The following is a 14,498-nucleotide window of genomic DNA, read 5'->3' on the forward strand; positions in this document are numbered from 1 at the left end:
CAGGCTTGTAACCCTAACACTTTAAGGCACTGCAAACATACCAGTTGCCATGAGCTTAAGGCTATTTTGTTCTACATTGTTAAGGCTGGTAGATATACTTAGTTGGCCACTGTCTTTTAAAATGATGTGACTAAAACAGTCCAGTATACATGAGGAAGTACAAAGTTGCTGCCACCTTTGATATATATACTATGGGGGAAAAATGCTTATTCTGCCTGCACGTGAGTGCTACATGCGTGCCTGGTGTCTGAAGTGACCAGAGGAGAGGAAGGTGTTTGATCCCTAGAATTGGAGTAGCATGTAGTTGGTAGGATTCATACCTGAGTTCTGTAAGTGTGGCAACTGGCTTTTAAGAGTTGAGCCATGATAGTTTTGGGAGAGGGGCCTGTATTGTAAATGTTTAGTGCGGAATGGGTGTTCCATTTTCAATCTGGGGTGGTTGGCCAATTAGTGGTTTCTGTTTTTTTGACACAGGGTTTACCGTGTAGCTTTGGAGCCTGTCATGGAACTAGCTCTTGTAGACCAGTCTGGACTGGTCTTCAACTCAGATCCACCTGCCTCTACCTCCCAGTGTTGGATTAAAGCCATGTACCACCACTGCCTGCATGCCAGTTAGGGATTAAGGCTACTGGTTTTACTTTTTGACAAGGTTTCTCTGGCTTTGGAGATTCTCCTGGAACTAGTTCTTGGAGATTCACCTGCTTCTGCCTCCCAAGTGCTGGTATTAAAGGCGTGCCATCACTGCCCCACTTAAGGGTGGGTGACAAGCATGTACAGCTATTGTCTATAACAAACTAGCTCCCCCCCAAAAAAAGGAATAGATAAAAGGAACCCAAGTCCTTGGCAGCTTACTTGGATGTATAGAATATTTTCTGCCACTGAATGGTGTGTCTTGTTTCAGAAGTCATAGTTCTAGGAAAAAGCCAATTCAACCATACATTGTGAGCAAAACCTGGCCACTGGACAACGAAGTCCCAAAGGTATTGTTGGTTACAGGAATCTGCTTTGGTATAAAGGCATAGTGCCTGGTTCCTGCTGTGCTGCTGGGGAGGTTAAGCTAGGGGCAGAGTAAGCTGTCTTCTGTTTACTAGTGGTCTCAATGTTTGAATTAACCACCTTTAACCATGGCAGTATGTCCTTAAGGGACCAAGGTTTCCCCACCAAGACAGGAAATCAGGAGGTTACTTTTAGTAGAGGCAAGAAAAATTGACTTATGTGTATTGTGGGAAGTGTGGCGACCCCAGCAAAACTACAGCAAGCTGTGGTAAAGCATCTTTAACCCTGGAAATTGGCAGGCAGATAGCTGAGAGTACATTTTGAAAGTGGTTATAGGGACTGGAGAGATGGCCCAGTCCTTATAGAGCACTGGCTACTTTTCCAAAGGTCTTAGGTTCAATTCCCCACACCCACATACCACAAATCATCTTAGCCTCAGTTCTAGGGTATCTGACACCTTTACACAGAACATAAAAGAAAAACTTATTAAAAGAAAGGCTTATGTTATTATGAAAAGCTCATTTCTTGAGAAATTGTACCTTCGAGAGGTACAACTGAGTTAGCTCCAAGAAGCATACTGACATGTTTACTCTTCAGAATTAAATGCATTTGCCATGGCTTGGTGGTGGACACCTTTAATTCCGGCAGAGGCAGGCGGAGTTCAATAGAGAAACTTTACCTTGAAAGAAACATTTAATTTTTTTAAAAAGAGCCCCACGGCCATTTTTTTTTTTTTTGAAAGATCAGTGTGTTAGTGCTTTTCTTGTACATCTGCATCACGTTCTTTCCCGATTATTTGAGGTGAGCTTTCATGTAGGTGCTAGGAAATAAGTGTTCTTAATCCTCAAGCCAACCCTCTAGGTCCTACATTTATATTTCTATTTATGGGTTCACACATGCCAGGTTGGAAGTTTGCAGGTATGCAAGTTGGTTCTATTAATACGGGTCCCAAGCACTGAACTTGGATTAGTAATAAGTGTACCTCCTAAATACTGTTGTAAAGAGGTGCCTACAACGTAGGTGTGAAATGCTCCATTCTCTAAGACTTCAGTACTTTATCCTGGAGCTAGAACAACTACTAACAGGATGGAGCATGTTGCAGAAAGAGACCCTCTGGTGCAAAGGAAACCAGTAAGGAGAGGACAGTATAAGCAGAAGTCTGTCCAATGTTTCAAGCATTCAACTTAAGATCCGTGAGAGATGCATCCCAATCATTTACACTTGGCACAGGGTGTTCTGATGGTCTGATTGGATTTAGGAAGTGAGAACTTAGAGAAAAGTCCATGCAGTCACTTGGAGAGGAGTTAGGTTATTGTAAGGGTAATCTGGCATCCTGACTAAATCTAAATAGCCATGGTCATTCATTGATCAGTTAACTCCTGTGTTACAAAGTCAGAGAACTTAAGCATTACGCAGCATTTGGGTAACAAATGTTTGCTGTTTATTGGAAATATGTTAGTCTGTGGTCAAAACTAGTTTTCAAAGTATAGGTAAGAATACGGCCAGTACTTGGCATGTAGTCCATATGAGGCCCTGTGTTCATCTCTAGCACTGAAAAAAGGTACTGATTTTAAGTTCCTCATGTAAGTTTGTGCTAGCATATATTGAGTTTTGGGGACAGCTGGTTTTAAACTTGGAAATAAGACTGCCTTTTCCTTACTAGCAGTTCCCATCAACAATGATTTAATCTAAAAAATACTAGTCACTGTAACCAACTTGAAATTCTCTGGCTGAAGATGACCTTGAACCCATGCCTGCATCCATCTCCCAAGGGCTAAGATTACAGTTGTGTGCCACCATGTGAGTGCATGAAATATGGTGTGTAAGGGAAGATAAAAGGGCAGCCTTTGTGAGTTGACTTTGAGGCAGGGTCTCTTGTTCTGCTGTGCTATGTCTAGCTGGCCGCAGAGTGTCCAGACATTTGCCTGTCTCCACCTTTCATCTATGTAGTTAGCTTTATAATTTCATCCTAGATCTGGTTTTTATATGGTTAAGGTTAAACTTGGGTCTTTATGTTTACAGGTGGGGCCAAGGGTTTTTACCACGTTTCCAGGTCTATATTTCACATACATGCTTTATATGTGTGTGTGTGTGTGTGTGTGTGTGTGTGTGTGTGTGTGTGTGTTTGTTTATCATAGGAAATTGGTTTAACACTTAGGAGCATCTTTCAGTGCTTCCCTCCCCCCCCCCTTTTTTTTTTTTTTTTATATATATTTTTTATCTGGCTTTTCCAGATAGGGTTTCTCTGTATTGCTTTGGAGCCTGTCCTGGAACTCACTCTTACAGACCAAGCTGTAAGAGATCCATCTGCCTCTGCCTCCCTTTTTTTCTGACACAGGGTCTCAACTCTATCCCAGACTAACCTGGAACCTCAGCCTTTGAGGAAGGTGACTTAGATTATAGGGATGAGCCACCATTCCTGCCTATTTGTCCTTTTAGAACTACTTTTTAATTGGGAAACCTTGCTTATTTATTTGTTTTATTACCTATTTTCTTTGGTTTTTAAGCCTGCCAAGGCTACATGAGACCCTGACTTCAGAAAAGAAGAAATAAGATAACTGTCAGCATTGTACCCACTATAGGAAACTTGAACATTACAGCTGATCAGGTAAATTTCTGACCCATTATCTAGAAATAATGGTGGTTAAAGGTTTGATAAACCAAATGATGATTCCTTTGTACCTGAGAGTTTGCTTGTCATCTTGGGACCGGGACTTGGTCCTTAGACAGGTGATAGCTAAGAAAGGACTTTAACCTTACCTGATCAACGGCCAACTTGTAAAGTTGTTTTTGTGTGAAAGACATCTACTTTACAAAATATCTACTCATCCCTGTTAGGGAAGCCACTACAGACCAAAGTTACTATAACAACAAAGTGCAAGTTGGTGAAGCAGGTATTATAGGTAACAGGTTGGTGTTAGGAATAGGGATGACTCAAATCCAATCCATCCCAACTTCGTGACTCCGTAAAAGCTGCAACCTGGAATCTCTCCATGATTTGCAGGCTGGTGGAGGACTTGGCTGGCCAGTCTCTCCAGCAATTATTTACCCAGTCTATAACCCTGGAGAGAACCCTGCTTTTACACATATGTACAGCTTGTTTACTTCCCTTGTGCCTGTGTCTCCTTGGAGGGGATGTTTCAATTGTAAGGGAATTGCTGTGCAGCTCTTGTAGTCCACTTATCAAACTCAGATCCTTGGCAGGCCTTGTTACAGTCAAGTCAGAAGAAGCTTGACATATTTTTCCTGTACACCATGTGGTCCTGGGGATCAAACTTAATAGCAGACTTGGTGGTGGGCATCTTTAACCTACTGAGACATTTTTCCCCGTCCTAAATGTATATCATGTGTTTATGTGGTATACACGTGAGTGCAGGTACATGAATTTCGCATGTATGTCAAATCATTGTCTTGATTGCTGTCTACTTTTTGGGTCAGAATCTCTCACTGAACCTGGAGTTTTAACAATTCAGCTAAGCTGACTAGCCAGTGAGCTCCAAGTGTCCACCTACTCAACCCCTGCCTCCATGCCTAGGTTTACAGGTGTGCTTTTCTGTGACTGGCTTTTGAACTCTGGTCTTTACCAAATGAGCCATTATCCCCACCCTCTTGTTTTTGATTTTATGCAGGTCTGACTGACCTGAAATGACTGGCCTCAAACTTGCTGTGATTCCTTTGTCTACTTCCCAGGTGCTGAAATTACAGATGCCTGTCCATCACTCTTCTATTCATTTGTTGTACATTAGGTATTCTAGTCTTGAGTATCAGGCTAGGGAACACCTGCATAGCTTTCTTTCTCAAACACTAGGAGTTTCTCAGTTGTACAACACCTGCATAGCATATACAAGGCACTGGGTTTCATACCCAGAACAGGAAAACCAGATATAGTGATACTTTCCTGTGATCTCTGCAGTTTCAAAGATGGGAGATGAGTTTTAAGGTTAAGCTAGACTACTTGAACCTTGCCTCGAGAAAACAATGGAAAATGTCAATCTTCAACATGACAGATAAGCAGGAGGGACATAATCACAAAGCAGGCATAGCCATTATGCCATCTGGATAGTCTAAACCCCAGAAAGCAAGTGGTTCTTCAGGAAGACTCCCTGAGTGTGAGGCTGTACTTATTAACATGTGAGAACTTTTATGTATCTCAGGAGGGTTATTGCAGTGTTTATTAACCTTCTGAATGCTGCAACCCTTTTATCGTTCTTGTGGTGACCCCCCCCCCATAAAATATTTTTGTTGCTATTCCATAACTAATCTGCTGTTATGAATCCTAATAGAAATATTTGTGTTTTCTGATGGTCTTAGGTGATCCCTATGAAAGGGCTGTTTGACTCCAAAGTGGTTGTGACCTATAGGTTTAGAACTACTGGGATTGGGGTACTCTTCTCCCCCAGTCTCCTAGGCTGAGTGAAGAGGGTGGAAAGGAATTGTGAAGTCTCCTGCCAGGGGCAGTACTCCAGTGAATAGGCACTCTGAAGTGCTTCCACTAACCACTCAGGGAAGCCTGGGGGGTGGGGGAGGCAGTTCTCAACTGGAACCACTTCTCAGAGGAGAAAAAGTTCATATACTTCTGCACTACAGAGTAAGTTTGTGGTTTTGTAATACTGACTCATGGTGACAAGAGCCATATATAGGACACTGAGGTGTTGCACCTCAATGATCACTAATAGGTAAGGAGTGGGGAACAGGGAAATCTCAATTCTGAGAAACATTTTAGGTTGGGGTACTATTGCTCAGTTGGTAGAGCCCTTTCCTAGCATTCATGAGGCACTGGTTTTGAGCCCCAACACCACATAAACCATTGTGATTGTTCACACTTAAAACCTGCACTTGGGAGCTGAAGGCAAGAGGAACAGAATGGAGTGTCAATTTCATCTTCTGTCCTTTTTTGTTTGTTTTCTCAGACAGGGTTTCTCTGTATTGTTTTGGAGCCTGTCCAGGAACTAGCTCTGTAAACCAGGCTGGCCTCAAACTCAGAGAGATCCATCTGCCTCTACCTCCCGAGTGCTGGGACTAAAGACGTGCACCATTAATGCCCAGCTTGTATTCTTACAGAAAGTTGGCTAGCCTGGACTATGTTCAGTGTTTGCACCCAGAAAGCAACAGGAATTACGTGAGTCTTCTTCTACTACAAAGTATACACAGAAAAAGCACCTTCATGTGTGGGATCTGTCTGGTAGCCTTTCTAACCCAGATGTGTGGCTGGAAAATGAATCTACATCTTGGGTCAAAGGTGTACCTGTGAAGAACCAGTTCCACTAATTGTGCACAGCAGAGGTTCCTGTGCCTTGAGAGACAATTTGTTACTTGTCTCTCCACCAGGATGGAAGACTACCACAAAGTGCCCCAGGGGGGCGCTGCTGGGTTTTGGGCTCCAGCTCTTGGGCAGTTTCCTTCTGTGAAACTGCTACTGCTCTGGGATCTTACCTGCATTACAGTCATACTTCTTCCAGAAGCATATCCAGGTCATTTTGCTCTCTGGACATTTGTATACCCTGTTAACTCGTCCAGATCAACACTAGCAAATTTTTCTCATTTTCAGATCAATTCAGATACCTCTTGTGGTCCGATTCTGGGCCAACACTCAGCATTCTACCACACCCAAGAGGTTCTTCCGCTACCAAGAGATCCCTGAGTTCCGGCTTTTGCTGCTTAATCCTCCTTACCATCTCGAAACTGCTGGGTACACTTGTGTTTCAGGACATTGGAAGTTTCCCACATGCTGGTCTGAGGGCTATACAAGATTTTACCAGGGTCGATGGGTCTGTGGAGCCTCATGGAGTGAGATGGGGTCACAGAGTGGCTGAGCCAGTGAGGATCATTGTAGGTTTCATGTGGAGGTGATTGACAGTTGGGGTCTCTAGGCAGGAAGTGAAAAGTGTCATCTTTGGATAAAACATTGTGTTATTTTCCATGTTGCACTCAGTCCTGTGGAGCTTGCTGGAGCAAGAAGCATGGGAGAATGTTTGAGGTCCACAATAAATTAGGTTCTCAAAGAATCTTGGTGGGTGTGGGCTTCCAGATAAAAAGATACGGGGGGGGGGGCCGCACACAACTCATCAGACACTTCCAACCCCCTACCTTCCCCACCACATCCACAGAGGGGTCACAAGATTGCAGAAGGGAGTGGCAAGACCATTTTAATATAAAATAAGTTTTAATTACCCTTCCCTGTCACAGAAGACTTAACAGTATGTGTTAGAGGCCATCCTGAAAGGAAAGGTCCCCAGAGTGAAGAACAGCAGAAGCTGGCGAGAACTGTCTGCCTCCATCTTGGTCTTGTTGTTCATCAGCTACTCGAAGAGCCTGCAGAGAGTTGGGTCAGTTCTAAGCGACCTATTCCCTGGGCTCCCCTGCACTTCATCCCTGCATCCCAAAGGGGCCCAGTTCACCTGGAGTCATGAGTGGGGTGGCTTTCCCAGGTAAGGAACTAGAGAAAGGAAGTGCTCAGGTTAGCATCAAGATCTGTTGTCTCCTGTAAAGGCATAATATATTTGAGCATTTGAGACAGGGTCTCATGAAGCTCAGGGCCACTTGAGTTTGGTATGTAAGCAAGGATAATCCTGATTTGCTAATTCCTACTTTTACCAAGCACTGGGATTACAGGTGTGTACTGCCATGCCCAGCTGGGGGCGTACACTTAATACTCTTATTCCACGGATTTTCCTTGGATTGGGGCCTTTGAGGGTTTATTCAAACAAATCCTGCATTGAGCCCAGTGAATAGGCAGGAGCTATCATGACTCTGTAGGTCCTAGAACTTCACCACACAGGTATACTCTGAAAAGAGGGTACCACTGGGTCACTGTCTCACCTGGGCTTATGACTGCGCCTACATTTGCATTTGCCACCTGTGAGAGGAAGAACAGTTAGCCAGCCTGATGAGGCTGAACCAACCTCCCTTTCACCACTCTGCCAATCCCTGTACTTACTCAGGGCCGTGGCTATTCCAGCGATGCACAGGAGCCCTCCAAAGATCATTCCACCCAGTTGCAGGCTCTCCCAGTCTTGGTGGGGGGTGGGGAGTGGTGTGCAAAGAGGAAACAAGAGAGTCTCACAGTACCATCACACATTCATTCAAAAGGTATTTACGGGGCCATGGGCGTGGCTTTGTTGAGAGGCCTTTACAAGTGCCCACTGGCCCTGTAAATGAGTGCTTACCCACATCACTCACATCCCAGGCAGTGAAAAAGAGACCAAGTGGATTAATAGGTACATCATGTGATAGTATCTCATGGGGACAAGTGCCATGAGAGGCAAGTGGGAAGAACCTTGAGAAAGGAGGACAAGGTTCACTGAGCTCAGTCCCAGGCTTCCAACCCCAGCTCCTCTCACTGCACTGAGCTCTCACAAAGGCGAGGTTTGATGTCCCACCCCACCTTGTCTGTACAGGGTTATGTACCATCCTCAGCTGGCCTGGCAAAGAGGTCCAAAGTAGACAAGGGTTGAATGGGATGGGGTGGGTAGGGTGAGGATTGGTGCCCGCTCTTACCATAATAGAAGGGACTGTCTTTATCTACAGTAAGTGAAAAACAGTCAATAAGTAAGCAAGTAAACACCAGGATTAGGAGACCAGGATATGGGGTCTTAGAAGGGAAATGCAGGCACATGGCAGATGTCACTTGCCAGGGCGCAGTACTCACCGATTGGGTCACTGGCTTCCAAGGCAGGCAGACCTGGGTGGGAGAAGCGAGGAAGGCATTTCTCACACTGGTGCCTGCAATGCCAACTATTTAAAGGGGTCTGGGAAGTGACTGGGGACTACCAGGTCTGGGCTTTTGCAATTCTGAGGCCCTGGGCTCCCGTTCACTGCCCTTGCTGTTTCTCGCCCTGCTGTCGTTTCTTGTGCTCTGAACAGGATGCTTGGTTCCTTTTTAACCTTGCCCCAGAAGCTTTGGCTAGAGCCCGGCTCTTTGCCTCTTTAAGAAAGGGCACACTGTGATGTGCATTGTCCATTTTCCACAGCCCACTGTCTCAGTAGCCATTAAGCAATCTTTTCAATGCCCTCATTCAACCTGTGCTAGTGTTGCATGCAGCGGACTGTTTAGATGGAGACACATTTATTGGACAGCAGTCATCCCCTGAGGAGAGGCTGTCTGGTCTCCACTGCCTTGGTGGGTGGAGAACTCACCTGCTAGCACCAGGAGAAAGGCGCGGGTCATTCCTTTCATGTCAGGACACAGGGCAAGGCTGCAGGCTGCTGGATGAGATGGGGAGAGGTATGTGCGGTTGGCTCTGTGATCTGCTCTGTGACCTGCCATAGCTCACTTTGTCCGTAGGAAGCAGAACTGCTGTGGGAATCAGGTGTGAATCTCACACACTTTCACACCTACGGATGGCGCTAGTGACTGCCTTGGTGTGTGATTGGTTAACTCTAGTTAAGTGTTCCATGGAGGCCTTTGTGAAGAGCTCTCCAAAGATACTATCATCTCATAGGAGATGGGAGCAAAAGGGAATTCAGAAAGAAAACTCAGCACTCCAAGTTAGATTGCTGGCCTAAGCCATAGCAGGAGCTAGGCTTTCCTAACCAGGCCCCGGCTATTCTATTTGAAAAGATCCTGGCCTGGGGTACCCAGGCTGAATTATAGATTGTCTAAAAATCCAGCACCAGGGCTGGAAGGCACATTTCCAGGCCTCCTCTTCTGGAGCCAGGTACTCTGTTCCAGGCAGCCCCAAATTCCACTCAAGAGCATAGCAGAATGCCTGCTTCCCTGTGAGACATAGCCCCTTTCTCCCGTGAGTAAGTTCTACCCAGGGCCCTCCCTATTCACATATTGAATGTCACAAGCCTTGTATGGCCCAGTTTTGTAGAAAAAGCCCCATCCTTTCTTGCTGAGTAATGGTAGCTGTAGGCTAGTGTCAAGGGTTCAGTCGTGAAGCCACTGTTACCATCTACTATCCTAGCTCTGGTCTTCTAAGGAGATCACAGATTCAGTGCCATCTGGCTGGGCTCAGTCCTCTATCATGCACTTGACAGCTATGTGACTTAGTAGGTATCTTCTCTATGTTTCAATGTCCTGTAAATAACTGCAAGCTTGTAAATTATGCAGATGAATTTAAATGAGCTATGATACATCAATCCTAAAAATAAATAAATAAATAAACAAACAAACAAATAAATAAATAACCCTAGCCCTGCAATCTTGCTACAATAGCTTCAAATCACTTGGGCCTTTTGCCCTAAGATGGAAAACTGGGTGAAATCGAGTGGACACGGGAGTTCATAGGACAGGTCTCTGAAGCTGGATTTCTCTTCCCTATTGTCACTTTTTCCTGCCCTGTCCCTCAACGCACAGTTTCTGGTTGTGTCTCATTTTCCTTTCACATGAACTTCTGCTAAAGGTTGGCTCTTACTTCTTCTGTCCCAAACCCTCTACTGTGTAGTCTCAAAGTCAGTAGTCTCCAGGTTCCAGGAAGCCATTTCTGTCTTCACAAACCACAAACAGTTGTTCACCCCTCAGAGTCTTGGGGTCAACACCCACCACCCCTTCTTCTGATAGTCTCTTGGCCGCCCCCTTCCAAGTCCTAGCAGATATCTACTCACCCTGGAGATCACCCCAGCTAGATGAGTGGTTCGGGGGCAGAGATCAAGTCTGAGGACAGCCTGGATGGGTTCCGCTCTTTAAACCTAGGGGCTCCGCCCTGGGCCACACACCAGCAGTCTGGAGGGAACTGGTCTTATCTCTTATGTGCCTGTAGCCAGCCCTCCCTACCTGCTCTTAAGGACACAGCTCGCCACACCCAGGGTAGAGCCAGCTCTGGGTCCCAGACTGCTTAGAGCTAAGGAAAGAGAGAGAAGGAAAAGTATGGCTACTGGGCCTCAGTCCCTGTCCCAGAGCAAAGGGGGATTTATTAGTCTATCTAGGTCTTAAAAGAAAGTCTCTCGGTTGGTAAGACAGCTTGGCAGGTAAAGATGCTTGTTACCAAGACTGAAAGACAGACAACCTGAATTTGAGCCCCCAAACCCAAAGGGTAGCAAGAAAGCTGACTCAATTTGTCTGTGACCTTCACGTGCAGGCATGTGGTGGTGTGCACCTTTTATCCCATCACAGCAAGTTCCAGGACAGCCAGGCCTACTTAGCCAGATACTGTCTCCAAAAATCAAACCAAACCAACCAAGCAAATTATTAAAATAATAATAAAGAAAACACTGACCACTCAGCATCACTTATTACTTTGAGCAGTTATTAGTCTCTGCATTGACTGCTGACTGCTGCAGAAAGATGCTTCCCTAGCCAAGGTTGAGGGAAGCGGTGATCTGTGGGCATGCTCATAAATACTTAGACAGTGGCTTGACAAACATATCCATTTAAGAAAAAACAATAGTAGTAGGTTCCTCACAGAGCCTGTGACCTCCTGAGCCAGGGTTTTTGACCAGGTTTACAGCACCAGGCTTGAGAATTCCATCCTGTGGAACAGGCCTTAAATCCAATCCACAAACAACTGTGTGGATTGTGTGAACGTGAACGTCATGCTGCTATGGCAGCATCAGGCAGGCACATCTTGGCAGGCTGGCTTCCAGCATGCAGGGTTGGCTTCAGGGATGCCTCGGGTGGCTTTTTCTCCCTGCAGTTCATGTAGCTCCTGGAACTGCGAAATCTAGTGAGCAGAAGGAAGTTTTAAGTCAATGCCAGTTTGATTTCTTTGTCCTTCAAGCAAAGTATATTGTGTCTTCAGCAATAGGGTCTCACCATCTACTTTTGCTGGGCAACCAAGAACAATGGCAATGTAGATCAGGCTGACCTTAAACTCCATAGATACATCTTCCTCTGCTGCTGAGTGCTGAGATAAAAGACATAAGACACCACACCCAGCTCTCAGCCTGTTTTCTTATACCATTTAGACCTCCTTTTCAGTGAGCTGGGCCCTTCCACATTGACTATTAATCAGAAAAAACCTTGCTAATTTGTTTAGAGAAAATCTTTTTTTAATATATATTTATTTTTACTTCATGTACATTGGTGTTTTGCCTGCATGTCTGTCTGTATGAGGGCATTGGATCCCCTAGAATAGGAGTTACAGACAGCTGTGAGATATCATGTGGGTTCTGGGAATTGAACTTAGGTCCTCTGGAAGAGCAGCCAGTACTCTAACCAGTGAACCATCTCTCCAACCCTTAGAGGTCAGTCAGTTTTTTTGTTTTGTTTTATTGGTTTTTCCAAGACAGGGTTTCTCTATTGCTTTGGAGCCTGTCCTAGAACTAGCTCTGTAGACCGGCTGGTCTCCAACTCACAGAGATCCGCCTGCCTCTGCCTCCCGAGTGCTGGGATCAAAGGCATGCACCATCACTGCCCAGCTGATTTTATTTATTTTTATATTGTGTACAAGTATGATTTGTCTCTATGTATGTATGTATGTATGTGCACACATGGGTAGCAATACAGGTCAGAAGAGAGTGTTAGGTATCCTGGAACTGCATCTCTCCAGCCAGTCATTTCTCTTTTGTTTGTTTGTTTGTTTTTTTTGAGATAGGGTTCTTTGTGGAAAACAGTCCTGGCTGCCCTGGACCTCACTCTGTAGACCAGGCTGGCCGCAAACTCACAGAGATTCACCTGCCTCTGCCTCCTGATTGCTGGAATTAAAGGCGTGTGCCACCAATGCCCAGCTCAGTCATGTGTTTTCTTAATGATAGCCATTCTGGCCGGGGTAAAATGGAATCTAAGTAGTTTTAATTTGAATTTCCCTGATGATCAATGATGTTCCACAAATCTCATTGTGTAGCTCTGGCTGTCCTGGAACTCACTGTATAGACCAGGCTGGCCTTGAAATCACAGAGATTCTCCTGTTTCTATTGAATTAAATTCATGCACCACCAAGCCTGGTGCTCAACACATTTTAAAATCCTTATTAGACATTTGTATTTCTCTTGAAAATTCCTTGTTCTCTTTCCCTGCTCATTTGTTTTTCTTGGTGTTTAGTGTCTTGAATTCTTCATGTATTCTAGATTTTCTGTGAGATTTATAGATGGCTAGGGTGCTCTCCCTCATTCAATAGGCCGTTTTCTCGTTTGATAATTTCCATTGTTTTGAAAATACTTTTTTTTTTTTTTTTGGACAGGGTTTCTCTGTGTAGCTTTATAGGCCAGGATGGCTTTGAACTCACAGAGATCTGTCTGCCTCCTGAGTGCTGAAACTAAAGGCATGGGCCACCACCACCCAGCTTGCACAAAGACTTGTTAATTTCACAAGATCCTATTTGTTGATAATTGGCCCTGTTTCTGAGCAGTCATGAGAGTCCTATCCAGAAAATCCTTACCTATGCCTACATCTTGAAGTGCATGTTCTACTTTTTCTGTTAGCTGTTGCAGAGTTTCAGGTTTTATGTTGGTTGAGATCCTCCATCTATTTGGAGTTGATTTTTGAAAGAGGTGGAATTGAATGTGGAATTCAGATAGTTTCTCAGTCCTGGCGCACTATTATTCCATGAGTAGAATATTAGCTGTGAGAGGGGCCACAGCTAACATTACCTCTGTAAATTTTGTATTAGCCAATTGCAACAGTGGTCCCTTCAGCTTCAGTAACTGTTGGACGATAAACAAGGATAATAGAGTGGATTCAATTTTTAGTTAGTATCAGGAGTGGAAGGGGAGCGGGTTAAGGTTTCTATTGTTGGGATAAAACACTACGACCAAAAGCAACTTGGTGAGGAAAGGGCTATTTTATACACTTCCACATCTTAGTGCATCTGAGAAGGAACTCCAGCAGGGCAGGCACCTGGGGCAGAAACGGAAGCAGAAGCCATGGATGAGTGCCGCTTGCCAGCTAGCTCCTCCCGGCCTGCTCAGCATGCTCATTTGCATACCTCAGGACCACCTGTGTGGTGGGCATGTCACGACACCTGTGGCACTGTGGAGTAGGCTGGACCCTTTCACACCGACCACTAATCAAGACTTGTCTACAGCCCGATCTGGTGGAGACACTTTTTCAGTTGAAGTTTCCTCTTCCCAGATGACCCTGACTTGTGTCAAGCTGACAAAAATCTAGCTGGAAACAATAGGTAAGAATAAGGATTAATAATGAGATTGACTTTGAAAAGGAAAACAAAAACAAAAACAAACGTGGGTAAAGTAGTTAGGACGGGAATGTTGGGTCCCCTGGGGTCCACAGACTTTACGGGTTTTTAAAGTCATGGAATGTGATAGCTGTGTAGTAGAGGAGGAAGGGACAAGGATAAGAAAAGGAAGAAGAGGGGCAGCATGGGAGAGGTGCCCGGCGAGCATAGGAACCCTTACAGTAGACTGGTGTGAAACACACGCCTGCATCCCTAAGACTTTACGGAGCAACATGCACACAGAAGGCTAACTCTTATAAAATAGGAAAGAAAAAGAATACTTAGGCAGTGACTTGCTGGTGCGTCTGTGCTGAGTTGAAAGTGAACTTCTCAGGTCTCCTCTGGCTCTAGCAGGCTCCATGTGGTGTTGTGTGATTTTAGGGCTCTGGCATGTTGGGGACAAGGGGTTGTAAGTTCTTTCCTGGTGGTTCTCTTGAACCTCTCGTT

General features: G+C 45.0%; 1 long non-coding RNA gene across 1 annotated transcript; it reads right to left on the reverse strand.

The window, feature by feature from the left end:
• Positions 1 to 7,921: 7,921 nt before the first annotated feature.
• On the reverse strand, positions 7,922 to 9,218 carry LOC127236156 (uncharacterized). The gene is made up of 4 exons (XR_007835759.1): positions 9,133 to 9,218; positions 8,645 to 8,677; positions 8,494 to 8,517; positions 7,922 to 8,008 (listed from the first exon to the last, which is right to left on the reverse strand). It is a non-coding gene; the product is annotated as an uncharacterized LOC127236156 (long non-coding RNA).
• Positions 9,219 to 14,498: the final 5,280 nt, after the last annotated feature.

The sequence above is a fragment of the Phodopus roborovskii genome, unplaced genomic scaffold, assembly GCF_943737965.1.
Source record: "Phodopus roborovskii unplaced genomic scaffold, PHOROB, whole genome shotgun sequence".
In the NCBI taxonomy this organism is placed as follows: Eukaryota; Metazoa; Chordata; class Mammalia; order Rodentia; family Cricetidae; genus Phodopus; species Phodopus roborovskii.